Here is a 27099-nt window from a genome sequence, read left to right as displayed (position 1 = left end):
TCAGGTTCAAAAAGGTCAACAGAACTTGGGATTCCCAGCCAGTCTCCCATGCTGGTACTTGCCAAGCCTTAAGCTGCATTGCTGCTGCGATCTGACGAGAGCAGGCACATTCAGCTTAGAATGGCCGTTGACAGCAGCTGTTCAATTTGAACCTTCTTTTACTATCTCATAGAGAAACTAACACAATTTTCAGGTTCAAAAAGGTCAACGGAACTTGGGATTCCAAGCCAGTCTCCCATGCTGGTACTTGCCAAGCCTTAAGCTGCATCGCTGCTGCGATCTGACAAGAGCACGCACATTCAGCTTAGAATGGCCGTTGACAGCAGCTGTTCAATTTGAAAGTTCTTTTACTATCTCATAGAGAAACTAACACAATTTTCAGGTTCAAAAAGGGCAACAGAACTTGGGATTCCCAGCCAGTCTCCCATGCTGGTACTTGCCAAGCCTTAAGCTGCATTGCTGCTGCGATCTGGCAAGAGCAGGCACATTCAGCTTAGAATGGCCATTGACAGCAGTTGTTCAATTTGAACCTTCTTCTACTATCTTATATAGAAAATAACACAATTTTCAGGTTCAAAAAGGTCACCAGAACTTGGGATTCCAAGCCAGTCTTCTATGCTGGTACTTGCCAAGCCTTAAGCTGCATTGCTGCTGCAATCTGACAAGAGCAGGCACATTCAGCTTAGAATGGCCGTTGACAGCAGCTGTTCAATTTGAAAGTTCTTTTACTATCTCATAGAGAAACTAACACAATTTTCAGGTTCAAAAAGGGCAACAGAACTTGGGATTCCCAGCCAGTCTCCCATGCTGGTACTTGCCAAGCCTTAAGCTGCATTGCTGCTGCGATCTGGCAAGAGCAGGCACATTCAGCTTAGAATGGCCATTGACAGCAGTTGTTCAATTTGAACCTTCTTCTACTATCTTATATAGAATCTAACACAATTTTAAGGTTCAAAAAGGTCACCAGAACTTGGGATTCCAAGCCAGTCTCCCATGCTGGTACTTGCCAAGCCTTAAGCTGCATTGCTGCTGCAATCTGACAAGAGCAGGCACATTCAGCTTAGAATGGCCGTTGACAGCAGCTGTTCAATTTGAACCTTCTTTTGCTATCTCATAGAGAAACTAGCACAATTTTCAGGTTCAAAAAGGTCACCAGAACTTGGGATTCCAAGCCAGTCTCCCATGCTGGTACTTGCCAAGCCTTAAGCTGCATCGCTGCTGCGATCTCACAAGAGCACACACATTCAGCTTAGAATGGCCGTTGACAGCAGCTGTTCAATTTGAACCTTCTTTTACTATCTCATAGAGAAACTAACACAATTTTCAGGTTCAAAAAGGGCAACGGAACTTGGGATTCCCAGCCAGTCTCCCATGCTGGTACTTGCCAAGCCTTAAGCTGCATTGCTGCTGCGATCTGACGAGAGCTGGCACATTCAGCTTAGAATGGCCATTGACAGCAGCTGTTCAATTTGAACCTTCTTTTGCTATCTCATAGAGAAACTAACACAATTTTCAGGTTCAAAAAGGTCAACAGAACTTGGGATTCCCAGCCAGTCTCCCATGCTGGTACTTGCCAAGCCTTAAGCTGCATTGCTGCTGCGATCTGACGAGAGCAGGCACATTCAGCTTAGAATAGCCGTTGACAGCAGCTGTTCAATTTGAACCTTCTTTTACTATCTCATAGAGAAACTAACACAATTTTCAGGTTCAAAAAGGTCAACGGAACTTGGGATTCCCAGCCAGTCTCCCATGCTGGTACTTGCCAAGCCTTAAGCTGCATTGCTGCTGCGATCTGACGAGAGCAGGCACATTTAGCTTAGAATGGCCGTTGACAGCAGCTGTTCAATTTGAACCTTCTTTTACTATCTCATTGAGAAACTAACACAATTTTCAGGTTCAAAAAAGTCACCAGAACTTGGGATTCCCAGCCAGTCTCCCATGCTGGTACTTGCCAAGCCTTAAGCTGCATCGCTGCTGTGATCTGACAAGAGCACGCACATTCAGCTTAGAATGGCCGTTGACAGCAGCTGTTCAGTTTGAACCTTCTATTACTATCTCATAGAGAAACTAACACAATTTTCAGGTTCAAAAAGGGCAACGGAACTTGGGATTCCCAGCCAGTATCCCATGCTGGTACTTGCCAAGCCTTAAGCTGCATTGCTGCTGCGATCTGGCGAGAGCAGGCACATTCAGCTTAGAATGGCCGTTGACAGCAATTGTTCAATTTGAACCTTCTTCTACTATCTTATATAGAAACTAACACAATTTTCAGGTTCAAAAAGGTCACCAGAACTTGGGATTCCAAGCCAGTCTCCCATGCTGGTACTTGCCAAGCCTTAAGCTGCATTGCTGCTGCAATCTGACAAGAGCAGGCACATTCAGCTTAGAATGGCCGTTGACAGCAGCTGTTCAATTTGAACCTTCTTTTGCTATCTCATAGAGAAACTAACACAATTTTCAGGTTCAAAAAGGTCACCAGAACTTGGGATTCCAAGCCAGTCTCCCATGCTGGTACTTGCCAAGCCTTAAGCTGCATCGCTGCTACGATCTGACAAGAGCACGCACATTCAGCTTAGAATGGCCGTTGACAGCAGCTGTTCAATTTGAACCTTCTTTTACTATCTCATAGAGAAACTAACACATTTTCAGGTTCAAAAAGGTCAACAGAACTTGGAATTCCCAGCCAGTCTCCCATGCTGGTACTTGCCAAGCCTTAAGCTGCATTGCTGCTGCGATCTGACGAGAGCAGGCACATTCAGCTTAGAATGGCCGTTGACAGCAGCTGTTCAATTTGAACCTTCTTTTACTATCTCATAGAGAAACTAACACAATTTTCAGGTTTAAAAAGGTCAACGGAACTTGGGATTCCAAGCCAGTCTCCCATGCTGGTACTTGCCAAGCCTTAAGCTGCATCGCTGCTGCGATCTGACAAGAGCACGCACATTCAGCTTAGAATGGCCGTTGACAGCAGCTGTTCAATTTGAAAGTTCTTTTACTATCTCATAGAGAAACTAACACAATTTTCAGGTTCAAAAAGGGCAACAGAACTTGGGATTCCCAGCCAGTCTCCCATGCTGGTACTTGCCAAGCCTTAAGCTGCATTGCTGCTGCGATCTGGCAAGAGCAGGCACATTCAGCTTAGAATGGCCATTGACAGCAGTTGTTCAATTTGAACCTTCTTCTACTATCTTATATAGAAAATAACACAATTTTCAGGTTCAAAAAGGTCACCAGAACTTGGGATTCCAAGCCAGTCTCCCATGCTGGTACTTGCCAAGCCTTAAGCTGCATTGCTGCTGCAATCTGACAAGAGCAGGCACATTCAGCTTAGAATGGCCGTTGACAGTAGCTGTTCAATTTGAACCTTCTTTTGCTATCTCATAGAGAAACTAACACAATTTTCAGGTTCAAAAAGGTCACCAGAACTTGGGATTCCAAGCCAGTCTCCCATGCTGGTACTTGCCAAGCCTTAAGCTGCATCGCTGCTGCGATCTGACAAGAGCACGCACATTCAGCTTAGAATGGCCGTTGACAGCAGCTGTTCAATTTGAACCTTCTTTTACTATCTCATAGAGAAACTAACACATTTTCAGGTTCAAAAAGGTCAACAGAACTTGGAATTCCCAGCCAGTCTCCCATGCTGGTACTTGCCAAGCCTTAAGCTGCATTGCTGCTGCGATCTGACGAGAGCAGGCACATTCAGCTTAGAATGGCCGTTGACAGCAGCTGTTCAATTTGAACCTTCTTTTACTATCTCATAGAGAAACTAACACAATTTTCAGGTTCAAAAAGGGCAACGGAACTTGGGATTCCCAGCCAGTCTCCCATGCTGGTACTTGCCAAGCCTTAAGCTGCATTGCTGCTGCGATCTGGCGAGAGCAGGCACATTCAGCTTAGAATGGCCGTTGACAGCAGTTGTTCAATTTGAACCTTCTTCTACTATCTTATATAGAAACTAACACAATTTTCAGGTTCAAAAAGGTCACCAGAACTTGGGATTCCAAGCCAGTCTCCCATGCTGGTACTTGCCAAGCCTTAAGCTGCATTGCTGCTGCAATCTGACAAGAGCAGGCACATTCAGCTTAGAATGGCCGTTGACAGCAGCTGTTCAATTTGAACCTTCTTTTGCTATCTCATAGAGAAACTAACACAATTTTCAGGTTCAAAAAGGTCACCAGAACTTGGGATTCCAAGCCAGTCTCCCATGCTGGTACTTGCCAAGCCTTAAGCTGCATCGCTGCTGCGATCTGACAAGAGCACGCACATTCAGCTTAGAATGGCCGTTGACAGCAGCTGTTCAATTTGAACCTTCTTTTACTATCTCATAGAGAAACTAACACATTTTCAGGTTCAAAAAGGTCAACAGAACTTGGAATTCCCAGCCAGTCTCCCATGCTGGTACTTGCCAAGCCTTAAGCTGCATTGCTGCTGCGATCTGACGAGAGCAGGCACATTCAGCTTAGAATGGCCGTTGACAGCAGCTGTTCAATTTGAACCTTCTTTTACTATCTCATAGAGAAACTAACACAATTTTCAGGTTCAAAAAGGTCAACGGAACTTGGGATTCCCAGCCAGTCTCCCATGCTGGTACTTGCCAAGCCTTAAGCTGCATTGCTGCTGCGATCTGGCAAGAGCAGGCACATTCAGCTTAGAATGGCCATTGACAGCAGTTGTTCAATTTGAACCTTCTTCTACTATCTTATATAGAAACTAACACAATTTTAAGGTTCAAAAAGGTCACCAGAACTTGGGATTCCAAGCCAGTCTCCCATGCTGGTACTTGCCAAGCCTTAAGCTGCATTGCTGCTGCAATCTGACAAGAGCAGGCACATTCAGCTTAGAATGGCCGTTGACAGCAGCTGTTCAATTTGAACCTTCTTTTGCTATCTCATAGAGAAACTAACACAATTTTCAGGTTCAAAAAGGTCACCAGAACTTGGGATTCCAAGCCAGTCTCCCATGCTGGTACTTGCCAAGCCTTAAGCTGCATCGCTGCTGCGATCTGACAAGAGCACGCACATTCAGCTTAGAATGGCCGTTGACAGCAGCTGTTCAATTTGAACCTTCTTTTACTATCTCATAGAGAAACTAACACATTTTCAGGTTCAAAAAGGTCAACAGAACTTGGAATTCCCAGCCAGTCTCCCATGCTGGTACTTGCCAAGCCTTAAGCTGCATTGCTGCTGCGATCTGACGAGAGCAGGCACATTCAGCTTAGAATGGCCGTTGACAGCAGCTGTTCAATTTGAACCTTCTTTTACTATCTCATAGAGAAACTAACACAATTTTCAGGTTCAAAAAGGTCAACGGAACTTGGGATTCCCAGCCAGTCTCCCATGCTGGTTCTTGCCAAGCCTTAAGCTGCATTGCTGCTGCGATTTGGCAAGAGCAGGCACATTCAGCTTAGAATGGCCATTGACAGCAATTGTTCAATTTGAACCTTCTTCTACTATCTTATATAGAAACTAACACAATTTTCAGGTTCAAAAAGGTCACCAGAACTTGGGATTCCAAGCCAGTCTCCCATGCTGGTACTTGCCAAGCCTTAAGCTGCATCGCTGCTGCGATCTGACAAGCGCACGCACATTCAGCTTAGAATGGCCGTTGACAGCAGCTGTTCAATTTGAACCTTCTTTTACTATCTCATAGAGAAACTAACACATTTTCAGGTTCAAAAAGGTCAACAGAACTTGGGATTCCCAGCCAGTCTCCCATGCTGGTACTTGCCAAGCCTTAAGCTGCATTGCTGCTGCGATCTGACGAGAGCAGGCACATTCAGCTTAGAATGGCCGTTGACAGCAGCTGTTCAATTTGAACCTTCTTTTACTATCTCATAGAGAAACTAACACAATTTTCAGGTTCAAAAAAGTCACCAGAACTTGGGATTCCCAGCCAGTCTCCCATGCTGGTACTTGCCAAGCCTTAAGCTGCATCGCTGCTGTGATCTGACAAGAGCACGCACATTCAGCTTAGAATGGCCGTTGACAGCAGCTGTTCAATTTGAACCTTCTTTTACTATCTCATAGAGAAACTAACACAATTTTCAGGTTCAAAAAGGGCAACGGAACTTGGGATTCCCAGCCAGTCTCCCATGCTGGTACTTGCCAAGCCTTAAGCTGCATTGCTGCTGCGATCTGGCGAGAGCAGGCACATTCAGCTTAGAATGGCCGTTGACAGCAGTTGTTCAATTTGAACCTTCTTCTACTATCTTATATAGAAACTAACACAATTTTCAGGTTCAAAAAGGTCACCAGAACTTGGGATTCCAAGCCAGTCTCCCATGCTGGTACTTGCCAAGCCTTAAGCTGCATTGCTGCTGCAATCTGACAAGAGCAGGCACATTCAGCTTAGAATGGCCGTTGACAGCAGCTGTTCAATTTGAACCTTCTTTTACTATCTCATAGAGAAACTAACACATTTTCAGGTTCAAAAAGGTAAACAGAACTTGGAATTCCCAGCCAGTCTCCCATGCTGGTACTTGCCAAGCCTTAAGCTGCATTGCTGCTGCGATCTGACGAGAGCAGGCACATTCAGCTTAGAATGGCCGTTGACAGCAGCTGTTCAATTTGAACCTTCTTTTACTATCTCATAGAGAAACTAACACAATTTTCAGGTTCAAAAAGGTCAACAGAACTTGGGATTCCCAGCCAGTCTCCCATGCTGGTACTTGCCAAGCCTTAAGCTGCATTGCTGCTGCGATCTGGCAAGAGCAGGCACATTCAGCTTAGAATGGCCATTGACAGCAGTTGTTCAATTTGAACCTTCTTCTACTATCTTAGATAGAAACTAACACAATTTTAAGGTTCAAAAAGGTCACCAGAACTTGGGATTCCAAGCCAGTCTCCCATGCTGGTACTTGCCAAGCCTTAAGCTGCATTGCTGCTGCAATCTGACAAGAGCAGGCACATTCAGCTTAGAATGGCCGTTGACAGCAGCTGTTCAATTTGAAAGTTCTTTTACTATCTCATAGAGAAACTAACACAATTTTCAGGTTCAAAAAGGGCAACAGAACTTGGGATTCCCAGCCAGTCTCCCATGCTGGTACTTGCCAAGCCTTAAGCTGCATTGCTGCTGCGATCTGGCAAGAGCAGGCACATTCAGCTTAGAATGGCCATTGACAGCAGTTGTTCAATTTGAACCTTCTTCTACTATCTTATATAGAATCTAACACAATTTTAAGGTTCAAAAAGGTCACCAGAACTTGGGATTCCAAGCCAGTCTCCCATGCTGGTACTTGCCAAGCCTTAAGCTGCATTGCTGCTGCAATCTGACAAGAGCAGGCACATTCAGCTTAGAATGGCCGTTGACAGCAGCTGTTCAATTTGAACCTTCTTTTGCTATCTCATAGAGAAACTAACACAATTTTCAGGTTCAAAAAGGTCACCAGAACTTGGGATTCCAAGCCAGTCTCCCATGCTGGTACTTGCCAAGCCTTAAGCTGCATCGCTGCTGCGATCTCACAAGAGCACGCACATTCAGCTTAGAATGGCCGTTGACAGCAGCTGTTCAATTTGAACCTTCTTTTACTATCTCATAGAGAAACTAACACAATTTTCAGGTTCAAAAAGGGCAACGGAACTTGGGATTCCCAGCCAGTCTCCCATGCTGGTACTTGCCAAGCCTTAAGCTGCATTGCTGCTGCGATCTGACGAGAGCTGGCACATTCAGCTTAGAATGGCCATTGACAGCAGCTGTTCAATTTGAACCTTCTTTTGCTATCTCATAGAGAAACTAACACAATTTTCAGGTTCAAAAAGGTCACCAGAACTTGGGATTCCAAGCCAGTCTCCCATGCTGGTACTTGCCAAGCCTTAAGCTGCATCGCTGCTGCGATCTGACAAGCGCACGCACATTCAGCTTAGAATGGCCGTTGACAGCAGCTGTTCAATTTGAACCTTCTTTTACTATCTCATAGAGAAACTAACACAATTTTCAGGTTCAAAAAGGGCAACAGAACTTGGGATTCCCAGCCAGTCTCCCATGCTGGTACTTGCCAAGCCTTAAGCTGCATTGCTGCTGCGATCTGGCAAGAGCAGGCACATTCAGCTTAGAATGGCCATTGACAGCAGTTGTTCAATTTGAACCTTCTTCTACTATCTTATATAGAAAATAACACAATTTTCAGGTTCAAAAAGGTCACCAGAACTTGGGATTCCAAGCCAGTCTCCCATGCTGGTACTTGCCAAGCCTTAAGCTGCATTGCTGCTGCAATCTGACAAGAGCAGGCACATTCAGCTTAGAATGGCCGTTGACAGTAGCTGTTCAATTTGAACCTTCTTTTGCTATCTCATAGAGAAACTAACACAATTTTCAGGTTCAAAAAGGTCACCAGAACTTGGGATTCCAAGCCAGTCTCCCATGCTGGTACTTGCCAAGCCTTAAGCTGCATCGCTGCTGCGATCTGACAAGAGCACGCACATTCAGCTTAGAATGGCCGTTGACAGCAGCTGTTCAATTTGAACCTTCTTTTACTATCTCATAGAGAAACTAACACATTTTCAGGTTCAAAAAGGTCAACAGAACTTGGAATTCCCAGCCAGTCTCCCATGCTGGTACTTGCCAAGCCTTAAGCTGCATTGCTGCTGCGATCTGACGAGAGCAGGCACATTCAGCTTAGAATGGCCGTTGACAGCAGCTGTTCAATTTGAACCTTCTTTTACTATCTCATAGAGAAACTAACACAATTTTCAGGTTCAAAAAGGGCAACGGAACTTGGGATTCCCAGCCAGTCTCCCATGCTGGTACTTGCCAAGCCTTAAGCTGCATTGCTGCTGCGATCTGGCGAGAGCAGGCACATTCAGCTTAGAATGGCCGTTGACAGCAGTTGTTCAATTTGAACCTTCTTCTACTATCTTATATAGAAACTAACACAATTTTCAGGTTCAAAAAGGTCACCAGAACTTGGGATTCCAAGCCAGTCTCCCATGCTGGTACTTGCCAAGCCTTAAGCTGCATTGCTGCTGCAATCTGACAAGAGCAGGCACATTCAGCTTAGAATGGCCGTTGACAGCAGCTGTTCAATTTGAACCTTCTTTTGCTATCTCATAGAGAAACTAACACAATTTTCAGGTTCAAAAAGGTCACCAGAACTTGGGATTCCAAGCCAGTCTCCCATGCTGGTACTTGCCAAGCCTTAAGCTGCATCGCTGCTGCGATCTGACAAGAGCACGCACATTCAGCTTAGAATGGCCGTTGACAGCAGCTGTTCAATTTGAACCTTCTTTTACTATCTCATAGAGAAACTAACACATTTTCAGGTTCAAAAAGGTCAACAGAACTTGGAATTCCCAGCCAGTCTCCCATGCTGGTACTTGCCAAGCCTTAAGCTGCATTGCTGCTGCGATCTGACGAGAGCAGGCACATTCAGCTTAGAATGGCCGTTGACAGCAGCTGTTCAATTTGAACCTTCTTTTACTATCTCATAGAGAAACTAACACAATTTTCAGGTTCAAAAAGGTCAACGGAACTTGGGATTCCCAGCCAGTCTCCCATGCTGGTACTTGCCAAGCCTTAAGCTGCATTGCTGCTGCGATCTGGCAAGAGCAGGCACATTCAGCTTAGAATGGCCATTGACAGCAGTTGTTCAATTTGAACCTTCTTCTACTATCTTATATAGAAACTAACACAATTTTAAGGTTCAAAAAGGTCACCAGAACTTGGGATTCCAAGCCAGTCTCCCATGCTGGTACTTGCCAAGCCTTAAGCTGCATTGCTGCTGCAATCTGACAAGAGCAGGCACATTCAGCTTAGAATGGCCGTTGACAGCAGCTGTTCAATTTGAACCTTCTTTTGCTATCTCATAGAGAAACTAACACAATTTTCAGGTTCAAAAAGGTCACCAGAACTTGGGATTCCAAGCCAGTCTCCCATGCTGGTACTTGCCAAGCCTTAAGCTGCATCGCTGCTGCGATCTGACAAGAGCACGCACATTCAGCTTAGAATGGCCGTTGACAGCAGCTGTTCAATTTGAACCTTCTTTTACTATCTCATAGAGAAACTAACACATTTTCAGGTTCAAAAAGGTCAACAGAACTTGGAATTCCCAGCCAGTCTCCCATGCTGGTACTTGCCAAGCCTTAAGCTGCATTGCTGCTGCGATCTGACGAGAGCAGGCACATTCAGCTTAGAATGGCCGTTGACAGCAGCTGTTCAATTTGAACCTTCTTTTACTATCTCATAGAGAAACTAACACAATTTTCAGGTTCAAAAAGGTCAACGGAACTTGGGATTCCCAGCCAGTCTCCCATGCTGGTTCTTGCCAAGCCTTAAGCTGCATTGCTGCTGCGATTTGGCAAGAGCAGGCACATTCAGCTTAGAATGGCCATTGACAGCAATTGTTCAATTTGAACCTTCTTCTACTATCTTATATAGAAACTAACACAATTTTCAGGTTCAAAAAGGTCACCAGAACTTGGGATTCCAAGCCAGTCTCCCATGCTGGTACTTGCCAAGCCTTAAGCTGCATCGCTGCTGCGATCTGACAAGCGCACGCACATTCAGCTTAGAATGGCCGTTGACAGCAGCTGTTCAATTTGAACCTTCTTTTACTATCTCATAGAGAAACTAACACATTTTCAGGTTCAAAAAGGTCAACAGAACTTGGGATTCCCAGCCAGTCTCCCATGCTGGTACTTGCCAAGCCTTAAGCTGCATTGCTGCTGCGATCTGACGAGAGCAGGCACATTCAGCTTAGAATGGCCGTTGACAGCAGCTGTTCAATTTGAACCTTCTTTTACTATCTCATAGAGAAACTAACACAATTTTCAGGTTCAAAAAAGTCACCAGAACTTGGGATTCCCAGCCAGTCTCCCATGCTGGTACTTGCCAAGCCTTAAGCTGCATCGCTGCTGTGATCTGACAAGAGCACGCACATTCAGCTTAGAATGGCCGTTGACAGCAGCTGTTCAATTTGAACCTTCTTTTACTATCTCATAGAGAAACTAACACAATTTTCAGGTTCAAAAAGGGCAACGGAACTTGGGATTCCCAGCCAGTCTCCCATGCTGGTACTTGCCAAGCCTTAAGCTGCATTGCTGCTGCGATCTGGCGAGAGCAGGCACATTCAGCTTAGAATGGCCGTTGACAGCAGTTGTTCAATTTGAACCTTCTTCTACTATCTTATATAGAAACTAACACAATTTTCAGGTTCAAAAAGGTCACCAGAACTTGGGATTCCAAGCCAGTCTCCCATGCTGGTACTTGCCAAGCCTTAAGCTGCATTGCTGCTGCAATCTGACAAGAGCAGGCACATTCAGCTTAGAATGGCCGTTGACAGCAGCTGTTCAATTTGAACCTTCTTTTACTATCTCATAGAGAAACTAACACATTTTCAGGTTCAAAAAGGTAAACAGAACTTGGAATTCCCAGCCAGTCTCCCATGCTGGTACTTGCCAAGCCTTAAGCTGCATTGCTGCTGCGATCTGACGAGAGCAGGCACATTCAGCTTAGAATGGCCGTTGACAGCAGCTGTTCAATTTGAACCTTCTTTTACTATCTCATAGAGAAACTAACACAATTTTCAGGTTCAAAAAGGTCAACAGAACTTGGGATTCCCAGCCAGTCTCCCATGCTGGTACTTGCCAAGCCTTAAGCTGCATTGCTGCTGCGATCTGGCAAGAGCAGGCACATTCAGCTTAGAATGGCCATTGACAGCAGTTGTTCAATTTGAACCTTCTTCTACTATCTTAGATAGAAACTAACACAATTTTAAGGTTCAAAAAGGTCACCAGAACTTGGGATTCCAAGCCAGTCTCCCATGCTGGTACTTGCCAAGCCTTAAGCTGCATTGCTGCTGCAATCTGACAAGAGCAGGCACATTCAGCTTAGAATGGCCGTTGACAGCAGCTGTTCAATTTGAAAGTTCTTTTACTATCTCATAGAGAAACTAACACAATTTTCAGGTTCAAAAAGGGCAACAGAACTTGGGATTCCCAGCCAGTCTCCCATGCTGGTACTTGCCAAGCCTTAAGCTGCATTGCTGCTGCGATCTGGCAAGAGCAGGCACATTCAGCTTAGAATGGCCATTGACAGCAGTTGTTCAATTTGAACCTTCTTCTACTATCTTATATAGAATCTAACACAATTTTAAGGTTCAAAAAGGTCACCAGAACTTGGGATTCCAAGCCAGTCTCCCATGCTGGTACTTGCCAAGCCTTAAGCTGCATTGCTGCTGCAATCTGACAAGAGCAGGCACATTCAGCTTAGAATGGCCGTTGACAGCAGCTGTTCAATTTGAACCTTCTTTTGCTATCTCATAGAGAAACTAACACAATTTTCAGGTTCAAAAAGGTCACCAGAACTTGGGATTCCAAGCCAGTCTCCCATGCTGGTACTTGCCAAGCCTTAAGCTGCATCGCTGCTGCGATCTCACAAGAGCACGCACATTCAGCTTAGAATGGCCGTTGACAGCAGCTGTTCAATTTGAACCTTCTTTTACTATCTCATAGAGAAACTAACACAATTTTCAGGTTCAAAAAGGGCAACGGAACTTGGGATTCCCAGCCAGTCTCCCATGCTGGTACTTGCCAAGCCTTAAGCTGCATTGCTGCTGCGATCTGACGAGAGCTGGCACATTCAGCTTAGAATGGCCATTGACAGCAGCTGTTCAATTTGAACCTTCTTTTGCTATCTCATAGAGAAACTAACACAATTTTCAGGTTCAAAAAGGTCACCAGAACTTGGGATTCCAAGCCAGTCTCCCATGCTGGTACTTGCCAAGCCTTAAGCTGCATCGCTGCTGCGATCTGACAAGCGCACGCACATTCAGCTTAGAATGGCCGTTGACAGCAGCTGTTCAATTTGAACCTTCTTTTACTATCTCATAGAGAAACTAACACATTTTCAGGTTCAAAAAGGTCAACAGAACTTAGGATTCCCAGCCAGTCTCCCATGCTGGTACTTGCCAAGCCTTAAGCTGCATTGCTGCTGCGATCTGACGAGAGCAGGCACATTCAGCTTAGAATGGCCGTTGACAGCAGCTGTTCAATTTGAACCTTCTTTTACTATCTCATAGAGAAACTAACACAATTTTCAGGTTCAAAAAGGTCAACGGAACTTGGGATTCCCAGCCAGTCTCCCATGCTGGTACTTGCCAAGCCTTAAGCTGCATTGCTGCTGCGATCTGACGAGAGCAGGCACATTTAGCTTAGAATGGCCGTTGACAGCAGCTGTTCAATTTGAACCTTCTTTTACTATCTCATTGAGAAACTAACACAATTTTCAGGTTCAAAAAAGTCACCAGAACTTGGGATTCCCAGCCAGTCTCCCATGCTGGTACTTGCCAAGCCTTAAGCTGCATCGCTGCTGTGATCTGACAAGAGCACGCACATTCAGCTTAGAATGGCCGTTGACAGCAGCTGTTCAGTTTGAACCTTCTATTACTATCTCATAGAGAAACTAACACAATTTTCAGGTTCAAAAAGGGCAACGGAACTTGGGATTCCCAGCCAGTATCCCATGCTGGTACTTGCCAAGCCTTAAGCTGCATTGCTGCTGCGATCTGGCGAGAGCAGGCACATTCAGCTTAGAATGGCCGTTGACAGCAATTGTTCAATTTGAACCTTCTTCTACTATCTTATATAGAAACTAACACAATTTTCAGGTTCAAAAAGGTCACCAGAACTTGGGATTCCAAGCCAGTCTCCCATGCTGGTACTTGCCAAGCCTTAAGCTGCATTGCTGCTGCAATCTGACAAGAGCAGGCACATTCAGCTTAGAATGGCCGTTGACAGCAGCTGTTCAATTTGAACCTTCTTTTGCTATCTCATAGAGAAACTAACACAATTTTCAGGTTCAAAAAGGTCACCAGAACTTGGGATTCCAAGCCAGTCTCCCATGCTGGTACTTGCCAAGCCTTAAGCTGCATCGCTGCTGCGATCTGACAAGAGCACGCACATTCAGCTTAGAATGGCCGTTGACAGCAGCTGTTCAATTTGAACCTTCTTTTACTATCTCATAGAGAAACTAACACATTTTCAGGTTCAAAAAGGTCAACAGAACTTGGAATTCCCAGCCAGTCTCCCATGCTGGTACTTGCCAAGCCTTAAGCTGCATTGCTGCTGCGATCTGACGAGAGCAGGCACATTCAGCTTAGAATGGCCGTTGACAGCAGCTGTTCAATTTGAACCTTCTTCTACTATCTTATATAGAAAATAACACAATTTTCAGGTTCAAAAAGGTCACCAGAACTTGGGATTCCAAGCCAGTCTCCCATGCTGGTACTTGCCAAGCCTTAAGCTGCATTGCTGCTGCAATCTGACAAGAGCAGGCACATTCAGCTTAGAATGGCCGTTGACAGCAGCTGTTCAATTTGAACCTTCTTTTACTATCTCATAGAGAAACTAACACAATTTTCAGGTTCAAAAAAGTCACCAGAACTTGGGATTCCCAGCCAGTCTCCCATGCTGGTACTTGCCAAGCCTTAAGCTGCATCGCTGCTGTGATCTGACAAGAGCACGCACATTCAGCTTAGAATGGCCGTTGACAGCAGCTGTTCAATTTGAACCTTCTTTTACTATCTCATAGAGAAACTAACACAATTTTCAGGTTCAAAAAGGGCAACGGAACTTGGGATTCCCAGCCAGTCTCCCATGCTGGTACTTGCCAAGCCTTAAGCTGCATCGCTGCTGCGATCTGACAAGAGCACGCACATTCAGCTTAGAATGGCCGTTGACAGCAGCTGTTCAATTTGAAAGTTCTTTTACTATCTCATAGAGAAACTAACACAATTTTCAGGTTCAAAAAGGGCAACAGAACTTGGGATTCCCAGCCAGTCTCCCATGCTGGTACTTGCCAAGCCTTAAGCTGCATTGCTGCTGCGATCTGGCTAGAGCAGGCACATTCAGCTTAGAATGGTTATTGACAGCAGTTGTTCAATTTGAACCTTCTTCTACTATCTTATATAGAAACTAACACAATTTTCAGGTTCAAAAAGGTCACCAGAACTTGGGATTCCAAGCCAGTCTCCCATGCTGGTACTTGCCAAGCCTTAAGCTGCATTGCTGCTGCAATCTGACAAGAGCAGGCACATTCAGCTTAGAATGGCCATTGACAGCAGTTGTTCAATTTGAACCTTCTTCTACTATCTTATATAGAAAATAACACGATTTTCAGGTTCAAAAAGGTCACCAGAACTTGGGATTCCAAGCCAGTCTCCCATGCTGGTACTTGCCAAGCCTTAAGCTGCATCGCTGCTGCGATCTGACAAGAGCACGCACATTCAGCTTAGAATGGCCGTTGACAGCAGCTGTTCAATTTGAACCTTCTTTTACTATCTCATAGAGAAACTAACACATTTTCAGGTTCAAAAAGGTCAACAGAACTTGGGATTCCCAGCCAGTCTCCCATGCTGGTACTTGCCAAGCCTTAAGCTGCATTGCTGCTGCGATCTGACGAGAGCAGGCACATTCAGCTTAGAATGGCCGTTGACAGCAGCTGTTCAATTTGAACCTTCTTTTACTATCTCATAGAGAAACTAACACAATTTTCAGGTTGAAAAAGGTCAACGGAACTTGGGATTCCCAGCCAGTCTCCCATGCTGGTACTTGCCAAGCCTTAAGCTGCATTGCTGCTGCGATCTGGCAAGAGCAGGCACATTCAGCTTAGAATGGCCATTGACAGCAGTTGTTCAATTTGAACCTTCTTCTACTATCCTATATAGAAACTAACACAATTTTCAGGTTGAAAAAGGTCACCAGAACTTGGGATTCCAAGCCAGTCTCCCATGCTGGTACTTGCCAAGCCTTAAGCTGCATTGCTGCTGCAATCTGACAAGAGCAGGCACATTCAGCTTAGAATGGCCGTTGACAGCAGCTGTTCAATTTGAACCTTCTTTTGCTATCTCATAGAGAAACTAACACAATTTTCAGGTTCAAAAAGGTCACCAGAACTTGGGATTCCAAGCCAGTCTCCCATGCTGGTACTTGCCAAGCCTTAAGCTGCATCGCTGCTGCGATCTCACAAGAGCACGCACATTCAGCTTAGAATGGCCGTTGACAGCAGCTGTTCAATTTGAACCTTCTTTTACTATCTCATAGAGAAACTAACACAATTTTCAGGTTCAAAAAGGGCAACGGAACTTGGGATTCCCAGCCAGTCTCCCATGCTGGTACTTGCCAAGCCTTAAGCTGCATTGCTGCTGCGATCTGACGAGAGCTGGCACATTCAGCTTAGAATGGCCATTGACAGCAGCTGTTCAATTTGAACCTTCTTTTGCTATCTCATAGAGAAACTAACACAATTTTCAGGTTCAAAAAGGTCACCAGAACTTGGGATTCCAAGCCAGTCTCCCATGCTGGTACTTGCCAAGCCTTAAGCTGCATTGCTGCTGCAATCTGACAAGAGCAGGCACATTCAGCTTAGAATGGCCGTTGACAGCAGCTGTTCAATTTGAACCTTCTTTTGCTATCTCATAGAGAAACTAACACAATTTTCAGGTTCAAAAAGGTCACCAGAACTTGGGATTCCAAGCCAGTCTCCCATGCTGGTACTTGCCAAGCCTTAAGCTGCATCGCTGCTGCGATCTGACAAGAGCACGCACATTCAGCTTAGAATGGCCGTTGACAGCAGCTGTTCAATTTGAACCTTCTTTTACTATCTCATAGAGAAACTAACACATTTTCAGGTTCAAAAAGGTCAACAGAACTTGGGATTCCCAGCCAGTCTCCCATGCTGGTACTTGCCAAGCCTTAAGCTGCATTGCTGCTGCGATCTGACGAGAGCAGGCACATTCAGCTTAGAATGGCCGTTGACAGCAGCTGTTCAATTTGAACCTTCTTTTACTATCTCATAGAGAAACTAACACAATTTTCAGGTTCAAAAAGGTCAACGGAACTTGGGATTCCAAGCCAGTCTCCCATGCTGGTACTTGCCAAGCCTTAAGCTGCATCGCTGCTGCGATCTGACAAGAGCACGCACATTCAGCTTAGAATGGCCGTTGACAGCAGCTGTTCAATTTGAAAGTTCTTTTACTATCTCATAGAGAAACTAACACAATTTTCAGGTTCAAAAAGGGCAACAGAACTTGGGATTCCCAGCCAGTCTCCCATGCTGGTACTTGCCAAGCCTTAAGCTGCATTGCTGCTGCGATCTGGCAAGAGCAGGCACATTCAGCTTAGAATGGCCATTGACAGCAGTTGTTCAATTTGAACCTTCTTCTACTATCTTAGATAGAAACTAACACAATTTTAAGGTTCAAAAAGGTCACCAGAACTTGGGATTCCAAGCCAGTCTCCCATGCTGGTACTTGCCAAGCCTTAAGCTGCATTGCTGCTGCAATCTGACAAGAGCAGGCACATTCAGCTTAGAATGGCCGTTGACAGCAGCTGTTCAATTTGAAAGTTCTTTTACTATCTCATAGAGAAACTAACACAATTTTCAGGTTCAAAAAGGGCAACAGAACTTGGGATTCCCAGCCAGTCTCCCATGCTGGTACTTGCCAAGCCTTAAGCTGCATTGCTGCTGCGATCTGGCAAGAGCAGGCACATTCAGCTTAGAATGGCCATTGACAGCAGTTGTTCAATTTGAACCTTCTTCTACTATCTTATATAGAATCTAACACAATTTTAAGGTTCAAAAAGGTCACCAGAACTTGGGATTCCAAGCCAGTCTCCCATGCTGGTACTTGCCAAGCCTTAAGCTGCATTGCTGCTGCAATCTGACAAGAGCAGGCACATTCAGCTTAGAATGGCCGTTGACAGCAGCTGTTCAATTTGAACCTTCTTTTGCTATCTCATAGAGAAACTAACACAATTTTCAGGTTCAAAAAGGTCACCAGAACTTGGGATTCCAAGCCAGTCTCCCATGCTGGTACTTGCCAAGCCTTAAGCTGCATCGCTGCTGCGATCTCACAAGAGCACGCACATTCAGCTTAGAATGGCCGTTGACAGCAGCTGTTCAATTTGAACCTTCTTTTACTATCTCATAGAGAAACTAACACAATTTTCAGGTTCAAAAAGGGCAACGGAACTTGGGATTCCCAGCCAGTCTCCCATGCTGGTACTTGCCAAGCCTTAAGCTGCATTGCTGCTGCGATCTGACGAGAGCTGGCACATTCAGCTTAGAATGGCCATTGACAGCAGCTGTTCAATTTGAACCTTCTTTTGCTATCTCATAGAGAAACTAACACAATTTTCAGGTTCAAAAAGGTCACCAGAACTTGGGATTCCAAGCCAGTCTCCCATGCTGGTACTTGCCAAGCCTTAAGCTGCATCGCTGCTGCGATCTGACAAGCGCACGCACATTCAGCTTAGAATGGCCGTTGACAGCAGCTGTTCAATTTGAACCTTCTTTTACTATCTCATAGAGAAACTAACACATTTTCAGGTTCAAAAAGGTCAACAGAACTTGGGATTCCCAGCCAGTCTCCCATGCTGGTACTTGCCAAGCCTTAAGCTGCATTGCTGCTGCGATCTGACGAGAGCAGGCACATTCAGCTTAGAATGGCCGTTGACAGCAGCTGTTCAATTTGAACCTTCTTTTACTATCTCATAGAGAAACTAACACAATTTTCAGGTTCAAAAAGGTCAACTGAACTTGGGATTCCCAGCCAGTCTCCCATGCTGGTACTTGCCAAGCCTTAAGCTGCATTGCTGCTGCGATCTGACGAGAGCAGGCACATTTAGCTTAGAATGGCCGTTGACAGCAGCTGTTCAATTTGAACCTTCTTTTACTATCTCATTGAGAAACTAACACAATTTTCAGGTTCAAAAAAGTCACCAGAACTTGGGATTCCCAGCCAGTCTCCCATGCTGGTACTTGCCAAGCCTTAAGCTGCATCGCTGCTGTGATCTGACAAGAGCACGCACATTCAGCTTAGAATGGCCGTTGACAGCAGCTGTTCAGTTTGAACCTTCTATTACTATCTCATAGAGAAACTAACACAATTTTCAGGTTCAAAAAGGGCAACGGAACTTGGGATTCCCAGCCAGTATCCCATGCTGGTACTTGCCAAGCCTTAAGCTGCATTGCTGCTGCGATCTGGCGAGAGCAGGCACATTCAGCTTAGAATGGCCGTTGACAGCAATTGTTCAATTTGAACCTTCTTCTACTATCTTATATAGAAACTAACACAATTTTCAGGTTCAAAAAGGTCACCAGAACTTGGGATTCCAAGCCAGTCTCCCATGCTGGTACTTGCCAAGCCTTAAGCTGCATTGCTGCTGCAATCTGACAAGAGCAGGCACATTCAGCTTAGAATGGCCGTTGACAGCAGCTGTTCAATTTGAACCTTCTTTTGCTATCTTATAGAGAAACTAACACAATTTTCAGGTTCAAAAAGGTCACCAGAACTTGGGATTCCAAGCCAGTCTCCCATGCTGGTACTTGCCAAGCCTTAAGCTGCATCGCTGCTGCGATCTGACAAGAGCACGCACATTCAGCTTAGAATGGCCGTTGACAGCAGCTGTTCAATTTGAACCTTCTTTTACTATCTCATAGAGAAACTAACACATTTTCAGGTTCAAAAAGGTCAACAGAACTTGGAATTCCCAGCCAGTCTCCCATGCTGGTACTTGCCAAGCCTTAAGCTGCATTGCTGCTGCGATCTGACGAGAGCAGGCACATTCAGCTTAGAATGGCCGTTGACAGCAGCTGTTCAATTTGAACCTTCTTCTACTATCTTATATAGAAAATAACACAATTTTCAGGTTCAAAAAGGTCACCAGAACTTGGGATTCCAAGCCAGTCTCCCATGCTGGTACTTGCCAAGCCTTAAGCTGCATTGCTGCTGCAATCTGACAAGAGCAGGCACATTCAGCTTAGAATGGCCGTTGACAGCAGCTGTTCAATTTGAACCTTCTTTTACTATCTCATAGAGAAACTAACACAATTTTCAGGTTCAAAAAAGTCACCAGAACTTGGGATTCCCAGCCAGTCTCCCATGCTGGTACTTGCCAAGCCTTAAGCTGCATTGCTGCTGCGATCTGACGAGAGCAGGCACATTCAGCTTAGAATGGCCGTTGACAGCAGCTGTTCAATTTGAACCTTCTTTTACTATCTCATAGAGAAACTAACACAATTTTCAGGTTGAAAAAGGTCAACGGAACTTGGGATTCCCAGCCAGTCTCCCATGCTGGTACTTGCCAAGCCTTAAGCTGCATTGCTGCTGCGATCTGGCAAGAGCAGGCACATTCAGCTTAGAATGGCCATTGACAGCAGTTGTTCAATTTGAACCTTCTTCTACTATCCTATATAGAAACTAACACAATTTTCAGGTTGAAAAAGGTCACCAGAACTTGGGATTCCAAGCCAGTCTCCCATGCTGGTACTTGCCAAGCCTTAAGCTGCATTGCTGCTGCAATCTGACAAGAGCAGGCACATTCAGCTTAGAATGGCCGTTGACAGCAGCTGTTCAATTTGAACCTTCTTTTGCTATCTCATAGAGAAACTAACACAATTTTCAGGTTCAAAAAGGTCACCAGAACTTGGGATTCCAAGCCAGTCTCCCATGCTGGTACTTGCCAAGCCTTAAGCTGCATCGCTGCTGCGATCTCACAAGAGCACGCACATTCAGCTTAGAATGGCCGTTGACAGCAGCTGTTCAATTTGAACCTTCTTTTACTATCTCATAGAGAAACTAACACAATTTTCAGGTTCAAAAAGGGCAACGGAACTTGGGATTCCCAGCCAGTCTCCCATGCTGGTACTTGCCAAGCCTTAAGCTGCATTGCTGCTGCGATCTGACGAGAGCTGGCACATTCAGCTTAGAATGGCCATTGACAGCAGCTGTTCAATTTGAACCTTCTTTTGCTATCTCATAGAGAAACTAACACAATTTTCAGGTTCAAAAAGGTCACCAGAACTTGGGATTCCAAGCCAGTCTCCCATGCTGGTACTTGCCAAGCCTTAAGCTGCATTGCTGCTGCAATCTGACAAGAGCAGGCACATTCAGCTTAGAATGGCCGTTGACAGCAGCTGTTCAATTTGAACCTTCTTTTGCTATCTCATAGAGAAACTAACACAATTTTCAGGTTCAAAAAGGTCACCAGAACTTGGGATTCCAAGCCAGTCTCCCATGCTGGTACTTGCCAAGCCTTAAGCTGCATCGCTGCTGCGATCTGACAAGAGCACGCACATTCAGCTTAGAATGGCCGTTGACAGCAGCTGTTCAATTTGAACCTTCTTTTACTATCTCATAGAGAAACTAACACATTTTCAGGTTCAAAAAGGTCAACAGAACTTGGGATTCCCAGCCAGTCTCCCATGCTGGTACTTGCCAAGCCTTAAGCTGCATTGCTGCTGCGATCTGACGAGAGCAGGCACATTCAGCTTAGAATGGCCGTTGACAGCAGCTGTTCAATTTGAACCTTCTTTTACTATCTCATAGAGAAACTAACACAATTTTCAGGTTCAAAAAGGTCAACGGAACTTGGGATTCCAAGCCAGTCTCCCATGCTGGTACTTGCCAAGCCTTAAGCTGCATCGCTGCTGCGATCTGACAAGAGCACGCACATTCAGCTTAGAATGGCCGTTGACAGCAGCTGTTCAATTTGAAAGTTCTTTTACTATCTCATAGAGAAACTAACACAATTTTCAGGTTCAAAAAGGGCAACAGAACTTGGGATTCCCAGCCAGTCTCCCATGCTGGTACTTGCCAAGCCTTAAGCTGCATTGCTGCTGCGATCTGGCAAGAGCAGGCACATTCAGCTTAGAATGGCCATTGACAGCAGTTGTTCAATTTGAACCTTCTTCTACTATCTTATATAGAAAATAACACAATTTTCAGGTTCAAAAAGGTCACCAGAACTTGGGATTCCAAGCCAGTCTCCTATGCTGGTACTTGCCAAGCCTTAAGCTGCATTGCTGCTGCAATCTGACAAGAGCAGGCACATTCAGCTTAGAATGGCCGTTGACAGCAGCTGTTCAATTTGAAAGTTCTTTTACTATCTCATAGAGAAACTAACACAATTTTCAGGTTCAAAAAGGGCAACAGAACTTGGGATTCCCAGCCAGTCTCCCATGCTGGTACTTGCCAAGCCTTAAGCTGCATTGCTGCTGCGATCTGGCAAGAGCAGGCACATTCAGCTTAGAATGGCCATTGACAGCAGTTGTTCAATTTGAACCTTCTTCTACTAACTTATATAGAATCTAACACAATTTTAAGGTTCAAAAAGGTCACCAGAACTTGGGATTCCAAGCCAGTCTCCCATGCTGGTACTTGCCAAGCCTTAAGCTGCATTGCTGCTGCAATCTGACAAGAGCAGGCACATTCAGCTTAGAATGGCCGTTGACAGCAGCTGTTCAATTTGAACCTTCTTTTGCTATCTCATAGAGAAACTAACACAATTTTCAGGTTCAAAAAGGTCACCAGAACTTGGGATTCCAAGCCAGTCTCCCATGCTGGTACTTGCCAAGCCTTAAGCTGCATCGCTGCTGCGATCTCACAAGAGCACACACATTCAGCTTAGAATGGCCGTTGACAGCAGCTGTTCAATTTGAACCTTCTTTTACTATCTCATAGAGAAACTAACACAATTTTCAGGTTCAAAAAGGGCAACGGAACTTGGGATTCCCAGCCAGTCTCCCATGCTGGTACTTGCCAAGCCTTAAGCTGCATTGCTGCTGCGATCTGACGAGAGCTGGCACATTCAGCTTAGAATGGCCATTGACAGCAGCTGTTCAATTTGAACCTTCTTTTGCTATCTCATAGAGAAACTAACACAATTTTCAGGTTCAAAAAGGTCAACAGAACTTGGGATTCCCAGCCAGTCTCCCATGCTGGTACTTGCCAAGCCTTAAGCTGCATTGCTGCTGCGATCTGACGAGAGCAGGCACATTCAGCTTAGAATAGCCGTTGACAGCAGCTGTTCAATTTGAACCTTCTTTTACTATCTCATAGAGAAACTAACACAATTTTCAGGCTCAAAAAGGTCAACGGAACTTGGGATTCCCAGCCAGTCTCCCATGCTGGTACTTGCCAAGCCTTAAGCTGCATTGCTGCTGCGATCTGACGAGAGCAGGCACATTTAGCTTAGAATGGCCGTTGACAGCAGCTGTTCAATTTGAACCTTCTTTTACTATCTCATTGAGAAACTAACACAATTTTCAGGTTCAAAAAAGTCACCAGAACTTGGGATTCCCAGCCAGTCTCCCATGCTGGTACTTGCCAAGCCTTAAGCTGCATCGCTGCTGTGATCTGACAAGAGCACGCACATTCAGCTTAGAATGGCCGTTGACAGCAGCTGTTCAGTTTGAACCTTCTATTACTATCTCATAGAGAAACTAACACAATTTTCAGGTTCAAAAAGGGCAACGGAACTTGGGATTCCCAGCCAGTATCCCATGCTGGTACTTGCCAAGCCTTAAGCTGCATTGCTGCTGCGATCTGGCGAGAGCAGGCACATTCAGCTTAGAATGGCCGTTGACAGCAATTGTTCAATTTGAACCTTCTTCTACTATCTTATATAGAAACTAACACAATTTTCAGGTTCAAAAAGGTCACCAGAACTTGGGATTCCAAGCCAGTCTCCCATGCTGGTACTTGCCAAGCCTTAAGCTGCATTGCTGCTGCAATCTGACAAGAGCAGGCACATTCAGCTTAGAATGGCCGTTGACAGCAGCTGTTCAATTTGAACCTTCTTTTGCTATCTCATAGAGAAACTAACACAATTTTCAGGTTCAAAAAGGTCACCAGAACTTGGGATTCCAAGCCAGTCTCCCATGCTGGTACTTGCCAAGCCTTAAGCTGCATCGCTGCTACGATCTGACAAGAGCACGCACATTCAGCTTAGAATGGCCGTTGACAGCAGCTGTTCAATTTGAACCTTCTTTTACTATCTCATAGAGAAACTAACACATTTTCAGGTTCAAAAAGGTCAACAGAACTTGGAATTCCCAGCCAGTCTCCCATGCTGGTACTTGCCAAGCCTTAAGCTGCATTGCTGCTGCGATCTGACGAGAGCAGGCACATTCAGCTTAGAATGGCCGTTGACAGCAGCTGTTCAATTTGAACCTTCTTTTACTATCTCATAGAGAAACTAACACAATTTTCAGGTTTAAAAAGGTCAACGGAACTTGGGATTCCAAGCCAGTCTCCCATGCTGGTACTTGCCAAGCCTTAAGCTGCATCGCTGCTGCGATCTGACAAGAGCACGCACATTCAGCTTAGAATGGCCGTTGACAGCAGCTGTTCAATTTGAAAGTTCTTTTACTATCTCATAGAGAAACTAACACAATTTTCAGGTTCAAAAAGGGCAACAGAACTTGGGATTCCCAGCCAGTCTCCCATGCTGGTACTTGCCAAGCCTTAAGCTGCATTGCTGCTGCGATCTGGCAAGAGCAGGCACATTCAGCTTAGAATGGCCATTGACAGCAGTTGTTCAATTTGAACCTTCTTCTACTATCTTATATAGAAAATAACACAATTTTCAGGTTCAAAAAGGTCACCAGAACTTGGGATTCCAAGCCAGTCTCCCATGCTGGTACTTGCCAAGCCTTAAGCTGCATTGCTGCTGCAATCTGACAAGAGCAGGCACATTCAGCTTAGAATGGCCGTTGACAGTAGCTGTTCAATTTGAACCTTCTTTTGCTATCTCATAGAGAAACTAACACAATTTTCAGGTTCAAAAAGGTCACCAGAACTTGGGATTCCAAGCCAGTCTCCCATGCTGGTACTTGCCAAGCCTTAAGCTGCATCGCTGCTGCGATCTGACAAGAGCACGCACATTCAGCTTAGAATGGCCGTTGACAGCAGCTGTTCAATTTGAACCTTCTTTTACTATCTCATAGAGAAACTAACACATTTTCAGGTTCAAAAAGGTCAACAGAACTTGGAATTCCCAGCCAGTCTCCCATGCTGGTACTTGCCAAGCCTTAAGCTGCATTGCTGCTGCGATCTGACGAGAGCAGGCACATTCAGCTTAGAATGGCCGTTGACAGCAGCTGTTCAATTTGAACCTTCTTTTACTATCTCATAGAGAAACTAACACAATTTTCAGGTTCAAAAAGGTCAACGGAACTTGGGATTCCCAGCCAGTCTCCCATGCTGGTACTTGCCAAGCCTTAAGCTGCATTGCTGCTGCGATCTGGCAAGAGCAGGCACATTCAGCTTAGAATGGCCATTGACAGCAGTTGTTCAATTTGAACCTTCTTCTACTATCTTATATAGAAACTAACACAATTTTCAGGTTCAAAAAGGTCACCAGAACTTGGGATTCCAAGCCAGTCTCCCATGCTGGTACTTGCCAAGCCTTAAGCTGCATCGCTGCTGCGATCTGACAAGCGCACGCACATTCAGCTTAGAATGGCCGTTGACAGCAGCTGTTCAATTTGAACCTTCTTTTACTATCTCATAGAGAAACTAACACAATTTTCAGGTTCAAAAAGGGCAACGGAACTTGGGATTCCCAGCCAGTCTCCCATGCTGGTACTTGCCAAGCCTTAAGCTGCATTGCTGCTGCGATCTGGCGAGAGCAGGCACATGCAGCTTAGAATGGCCGTTGACAGCAGTTGTTCAATTTGAACCTTCTTCTACTATCTTATATAGAAACTAACACAATTTTCAGGTTCAAAAAGGTCACCAGAACTTGGGATTCCAAGCCAGTCTCCCATGCTGGTACTTGCCAAGCCTTAAGCTGCATTGCTGCTGCAATCTGACAAGAGCAGGCACATTCAGCTTAGAATGGCCGTTGACAGCAGCTGTTCAATTTGAACCTTCTTTTGCTATCTCATAGAGAAACTAACACAATTTTCAGGTTCAAAAAGGTCACCAGAACTTGGGATTCCAAGCCAGTCTCCCATGCTGGTACTTGCCAAGCCTTAAGCTGCATCGCTGCTGCGATCTGACAAGAGCACGCACATTCAGCTTAGAATGGCCGTTGACAGCAGCTGTTCAATTTGAACCTTCTTTTACTATCTCATAGAGAAACTAACACATTTTCAGGTTCAAAAAGGTCAACAGAACTTGGAATTCCCAGCCAGTCTCCCATGCTGGTACTTGCCAAGCCTTAAGCTGCATTGCTGCTGCGATCTGACGAGAGCAGGCACATTCAGCTTAGAATGGCCGTTGACAGCAGCTGTTCAATTTGAACCTTCTTTTACTATCTCATAGAGAAACTAACACAATTTTCAGGTTCAAAAAGGTCAACGGAACTTGGGATTCCCAGCCAGTCTCCCATGCTGGTACTTGCCAAGCCTTAAGCTGCATTGCTGCTGCGATCTGGCAAGAGCAGGCACATTCAGCTTAGAATGGCCATTGACAGCAGTTGTTCAATTTGAACCTTCTTCTACTATCTTATATAGAAACTAACACAATTTTAAGGTTCAAAAAGGTCACCAGAACTTGGGATTCCAAGCCAGTCTCCCATGCTGGTACTTGCCAAGCCTTAAGCTGCATTGCTGCTGCAATCTGACAAGAGCAGGCACATTCAGCTTAGAATGGCCGTTGACAGCAGCTGTTCAATTTGAACCTTCTTTTGCTATCTCATAGAGAAACTAACACAATTTTCAGGTTCAAAAAGGTCACCAGAACTTGGGATTCCAAGCCAGTCTCCCATGCTGGTACTTGCCAAGCCTTAAGCTGCATCGCTGCTGCGATCTGACAAGAGCACGCACATTCAGCTTAGAATGGCCGTTGACAGCAGCTGTTCAATTTGAACCTTCTTTTACTATCTCATAGAGAAACTAACACATTTTCAGGTTCAAAAAGGTCAACAGAACTTGGAATTCCCAGCCAGTCTCCCATGCTGGTACTTGCCAAGCCTTAAGCTGCATTGCTGCTGCGATCTGACGAGAGCAGGCACATTCAGCTTAGAATGGCCGTTGACAGCAGCTGTTCAATTTGAACCTTCTTTTACTATCTCATAGAGAAACTAACACAATTTTCAGGTTCAAAAAGGTCAACGGAACTTGGGATTCCCAGCCAGTCTCCCATGCTGGTTCTTGCCAAGCCTTAAGCTGCATTGATGCTGCGATCTGGCAAGAGCAGGCACATTCAGCTTAGAATGGCCATTGACAGCAATTGTTCAATTTGAACCTTCTTCTACTATCTTATATAGAAACTAACACAATTTTCAGGTTCAAAAAGGTCACCAGAACTTGGGATTCCAAGCCAGTCTCCCATGCTGGTACTTGCCAAGCCTTAAGCTGCATCGCTGCTGCGATCTG

At 45.1% G+C, this 27099-nt stretch overlaps 37 pseudogenes; all 37 read right to left on the bottom strand.

The window, feature by feature from the left end:
• Positions 1-13: 13 nt before the first annotated feature.
• LOC140079064 (5S ribosomal RNA) lies at positions 14-132 on the bottom strand (annotated as a pseudogene).
• A 1393-nt stretch (positions 133-1525) lies between these two features.
• On the bottom strand, positions 1526-1644 carry LOC140084701 (5S ribosomal RNA; annotated as a pseudogene).
• A 70-nt stretch (positions 1645-1714) lies between these two features.
• On the bottom strand, positions 1715-1833 carry LOC140087473 (5S ribosomal RNA; annotated as a pseudogene).
• Positions 1834-2658: 825 nt separating this feature from the next.
• LOC140078407 (5S ribosomal RNA) lies at positions 2659-2777 on the bottom strand (annotated as a pseudogene).
• An 825-nt stretch (positions 2778-3602) lies between these two features.
• Positions 3603-3721, bottom strand: LOC140078406 (5S ribosomal RNA; annotated as a pseudogene).
• Positions 3722-4357: 636 nt separating this feature from the next.
• Positions 4358-4476, bottom strand: LOC140078405 (5S ribosomal RNA; annotated as a pseudogene).
• Positions 4477-4546: 70 nt separating this feature from the next.
• LOC140098822 (5S ribosomal RNA) lies at positions 4547-4665 on the bottom strand (annotated as a pseudogene).
• A 447-nt stretch (positions 4666-5112) lies between these two features.
• Positions 5113-5231, bottom strand: LOC140078404 (5S ribosomal RNA; annotated as a pseudogene).
• Positions 5232-5678: 447 nt separating this feature from the next.
• On the bottom strand, positions 5679-5797 carry LOC140079062 (5S ribosomal RNA; annotated as a pseudogene).
• A 636-nt stretch (positions 5798-6433) lies between these two features.
• Positions 6434-6552, bottom strand: LOC140086510 (5S ribosomal RNA; annotated as a pseudogene).
• Positions 6553-8511: 1959 nt separating this feature from the next.
• Positions 8512-8630, bottom strand: LOC140078403 (5S ribosomal RNA; annotated as a pseudogene).
• Positions 8631-9266: 636 nt separating this feature from the next.
• LOC140078400 (5S ribosomal RNA) lies at positions 9267-9385 on the bottom strand (annotated as a pseudogene).
• A 70-nt stretch (positions 9386-9455) lies between these two features.
• Positions 9456-9574, bottom strand: LOC140098821 (5S ribosomal RNA; annotated as a pseudogene).
• A 447-nt stretch (positions 9575-10021) lies between these two features.
• On the bottom strand, positions 10022-10140 carry LOC140078399 (5S ribosomal RNA; annotated as a pseudogene).
• Positions 10141-10587: 447 nt separating this feature from the next.
• On the bottom strand, positions 10588-10706 carry LOC140079061 (5S ribosomal RNA; annotated as a pseudogene).
• Positions 10707-11342: 636 nt separating this feature from the next.
• Positions 11343-11461, bottom strand: LOC140086509 (5S ribosomal RNA; annotated as a pseudogene).
• A 1392-nt stretch (positions 11462-12853) lies between these two features.
• LOC140086766 (5S ribosomal RNA) lies at positions 12854-12972 on the bottom strand (annotated as a pseudogene).
• A 70-nt stretch (positions 12973-13042) lies between these two features.
• Positions 13043-13161, bottom strand: LOC140087470 (5S ribosomal RNA; annotated as a pseudogene).
• An 825-nt stretch (positions 13162-13986) lies between these two features.
• LOC140078398 (5S ribosomal RNA) lies at positions 13987-14105 on the bottom strand (annotated as a pseudogene).
• A 1203-nt stretch (positions 14106-15308) lies between these two features.
• On the bottom strand, positions 15309-15427 carry LOC140079060 (5S ribosomal RNA; annotated as a pseudogene).
• A 70-nt stretch (positions 15428-15497) lies between these two features.
• On the bottom strand, positions 15498-15616 carry LOC140098820 (5S ribosomal RNA; annotated as a pseudogene).
• Positions 15617-16630: 1014 nt separating this feature from the next.
• On the bottom strand, positions 16631-16749 carry LOC140079059 (5S ribosomal RNA; annotated as a pseudogene).
• Positions 16750-18330: 1581 nt separating this feature from the next.
• On the bottom strand, positions 18331-18449 carry LOC140079058 (5S ribosomal RNA; annotated as a pseudogene).
• Positions 18450-19463: 1014 nt separating this feature from the next.
• LOC140078397 (5S ribosomal RNA) lies at positions 19464-19582 on the bottom strand (annotated as a pseudogene).
• A 448-nt stretch (positions 19583-20030) lies between these two features.
• Positions 20031-20149, bottom strand: LOC140098819 (5S ribosomal RNA; annotated as a pseudogene).
• Positions 20150-21163: 1014 nt separating this feature from the next.
• On the bottom strand, positions 21164-21282 carry LOC140079057 (5S ribosomal RNA; annotated as a pseudogene).
• Positions 21283-22486: 1204 nt separating this feature from the next.
• On the bottom strand, positions 22487-22605 carry LOC140097025 (5S ribosomal RNA; annotated as a pseudogene).
• A 70-nt stretch (positions 22606-22675) lies between these two features.
• Positions 22676-22794, bottom strand: LOC140084700 (5S ribosomal RNA; annotated as a pseudogene).
• A 70-nt stretch (positions 22795-22864) lies between these two features.
• On the bottom strand, positions 22865-22983 carry LOC140087469 (5S ribosomal RNA; annotated as a pseudogene).
• A 259-nt stretch (positions 22984-23242) lies between these two features.
• On the bottom strand, positions 23243-23361 carry LOC140097885 (5S ribosomal RNA; annotated as a pseudogene).
• A 447-nt stretch (positions 23362-23808) lies between these two features.
• Positions 23809-23927, bottom strand: LOC140078396 (5S ribosomal RNA; annotated as a pseudogene).
• An 825-nt stretch (positions 23928-24752) lies between these two features.
• LOC140078394 (5S ribosomal RNA) lies at positions 24753-24871 on the bottom strand (annotated as a pseudogene).
• Positions 24872-24941: 70 nt separating this feature from the next.
• LOC140098817 (5S ribosomal RNA) lies at positions 24942-25060 on the bottom strand (annotated as a pseudogene).
• A 259-nt stretch (positions 25061-25319) lies between these two features.
• LOC140096736 (5S ribosomal RNA) lies at positions 25320-25438 on the bottom strand (annotated as a pseudogene).
• A 447-nt stretch (positions 25439-25885) lies between these two features.
• On the bottom strand, positions 25886-26004 carry LOC140078393 (5S ribosomal RNA; annotated as a pseudogene).
• Positions 26005-26074: 70 nt separating this feature from the next.
• Positions 26075-26193, bottom strand: LOC140098816 (5S ribosomal RNA; annotated as a pseudogene).
• A 447-nt stretch (positions 26194-26640) lies between these two features.
• Positions 26641-26759, bottom strand: LOC140078392 (5S ribosomal RNA; annotated as a pseudogene).
• Between the last annotated feature and the right edge of the window lie 340 nt (positions 26760-27099).

This window comes from Engystomops pustulosus, chromosome 9 (genome assembly GCF_040894005.1).
Source record: "Engystomops pustulosus chromosome 9, aEngPut4.maternal, whole genome shotgun sequence".
Lineage (NCBI taxonomy): Eukaryota > Metazoa > Chordata > Amphibia > Anura > Leptodactylidae > Engystomops > Engystomops pustulosus.
Note: the sequence above shows the minus strand (reverse complement) of the source record. Positions and strands in the feature narration are given on the sequence as shown.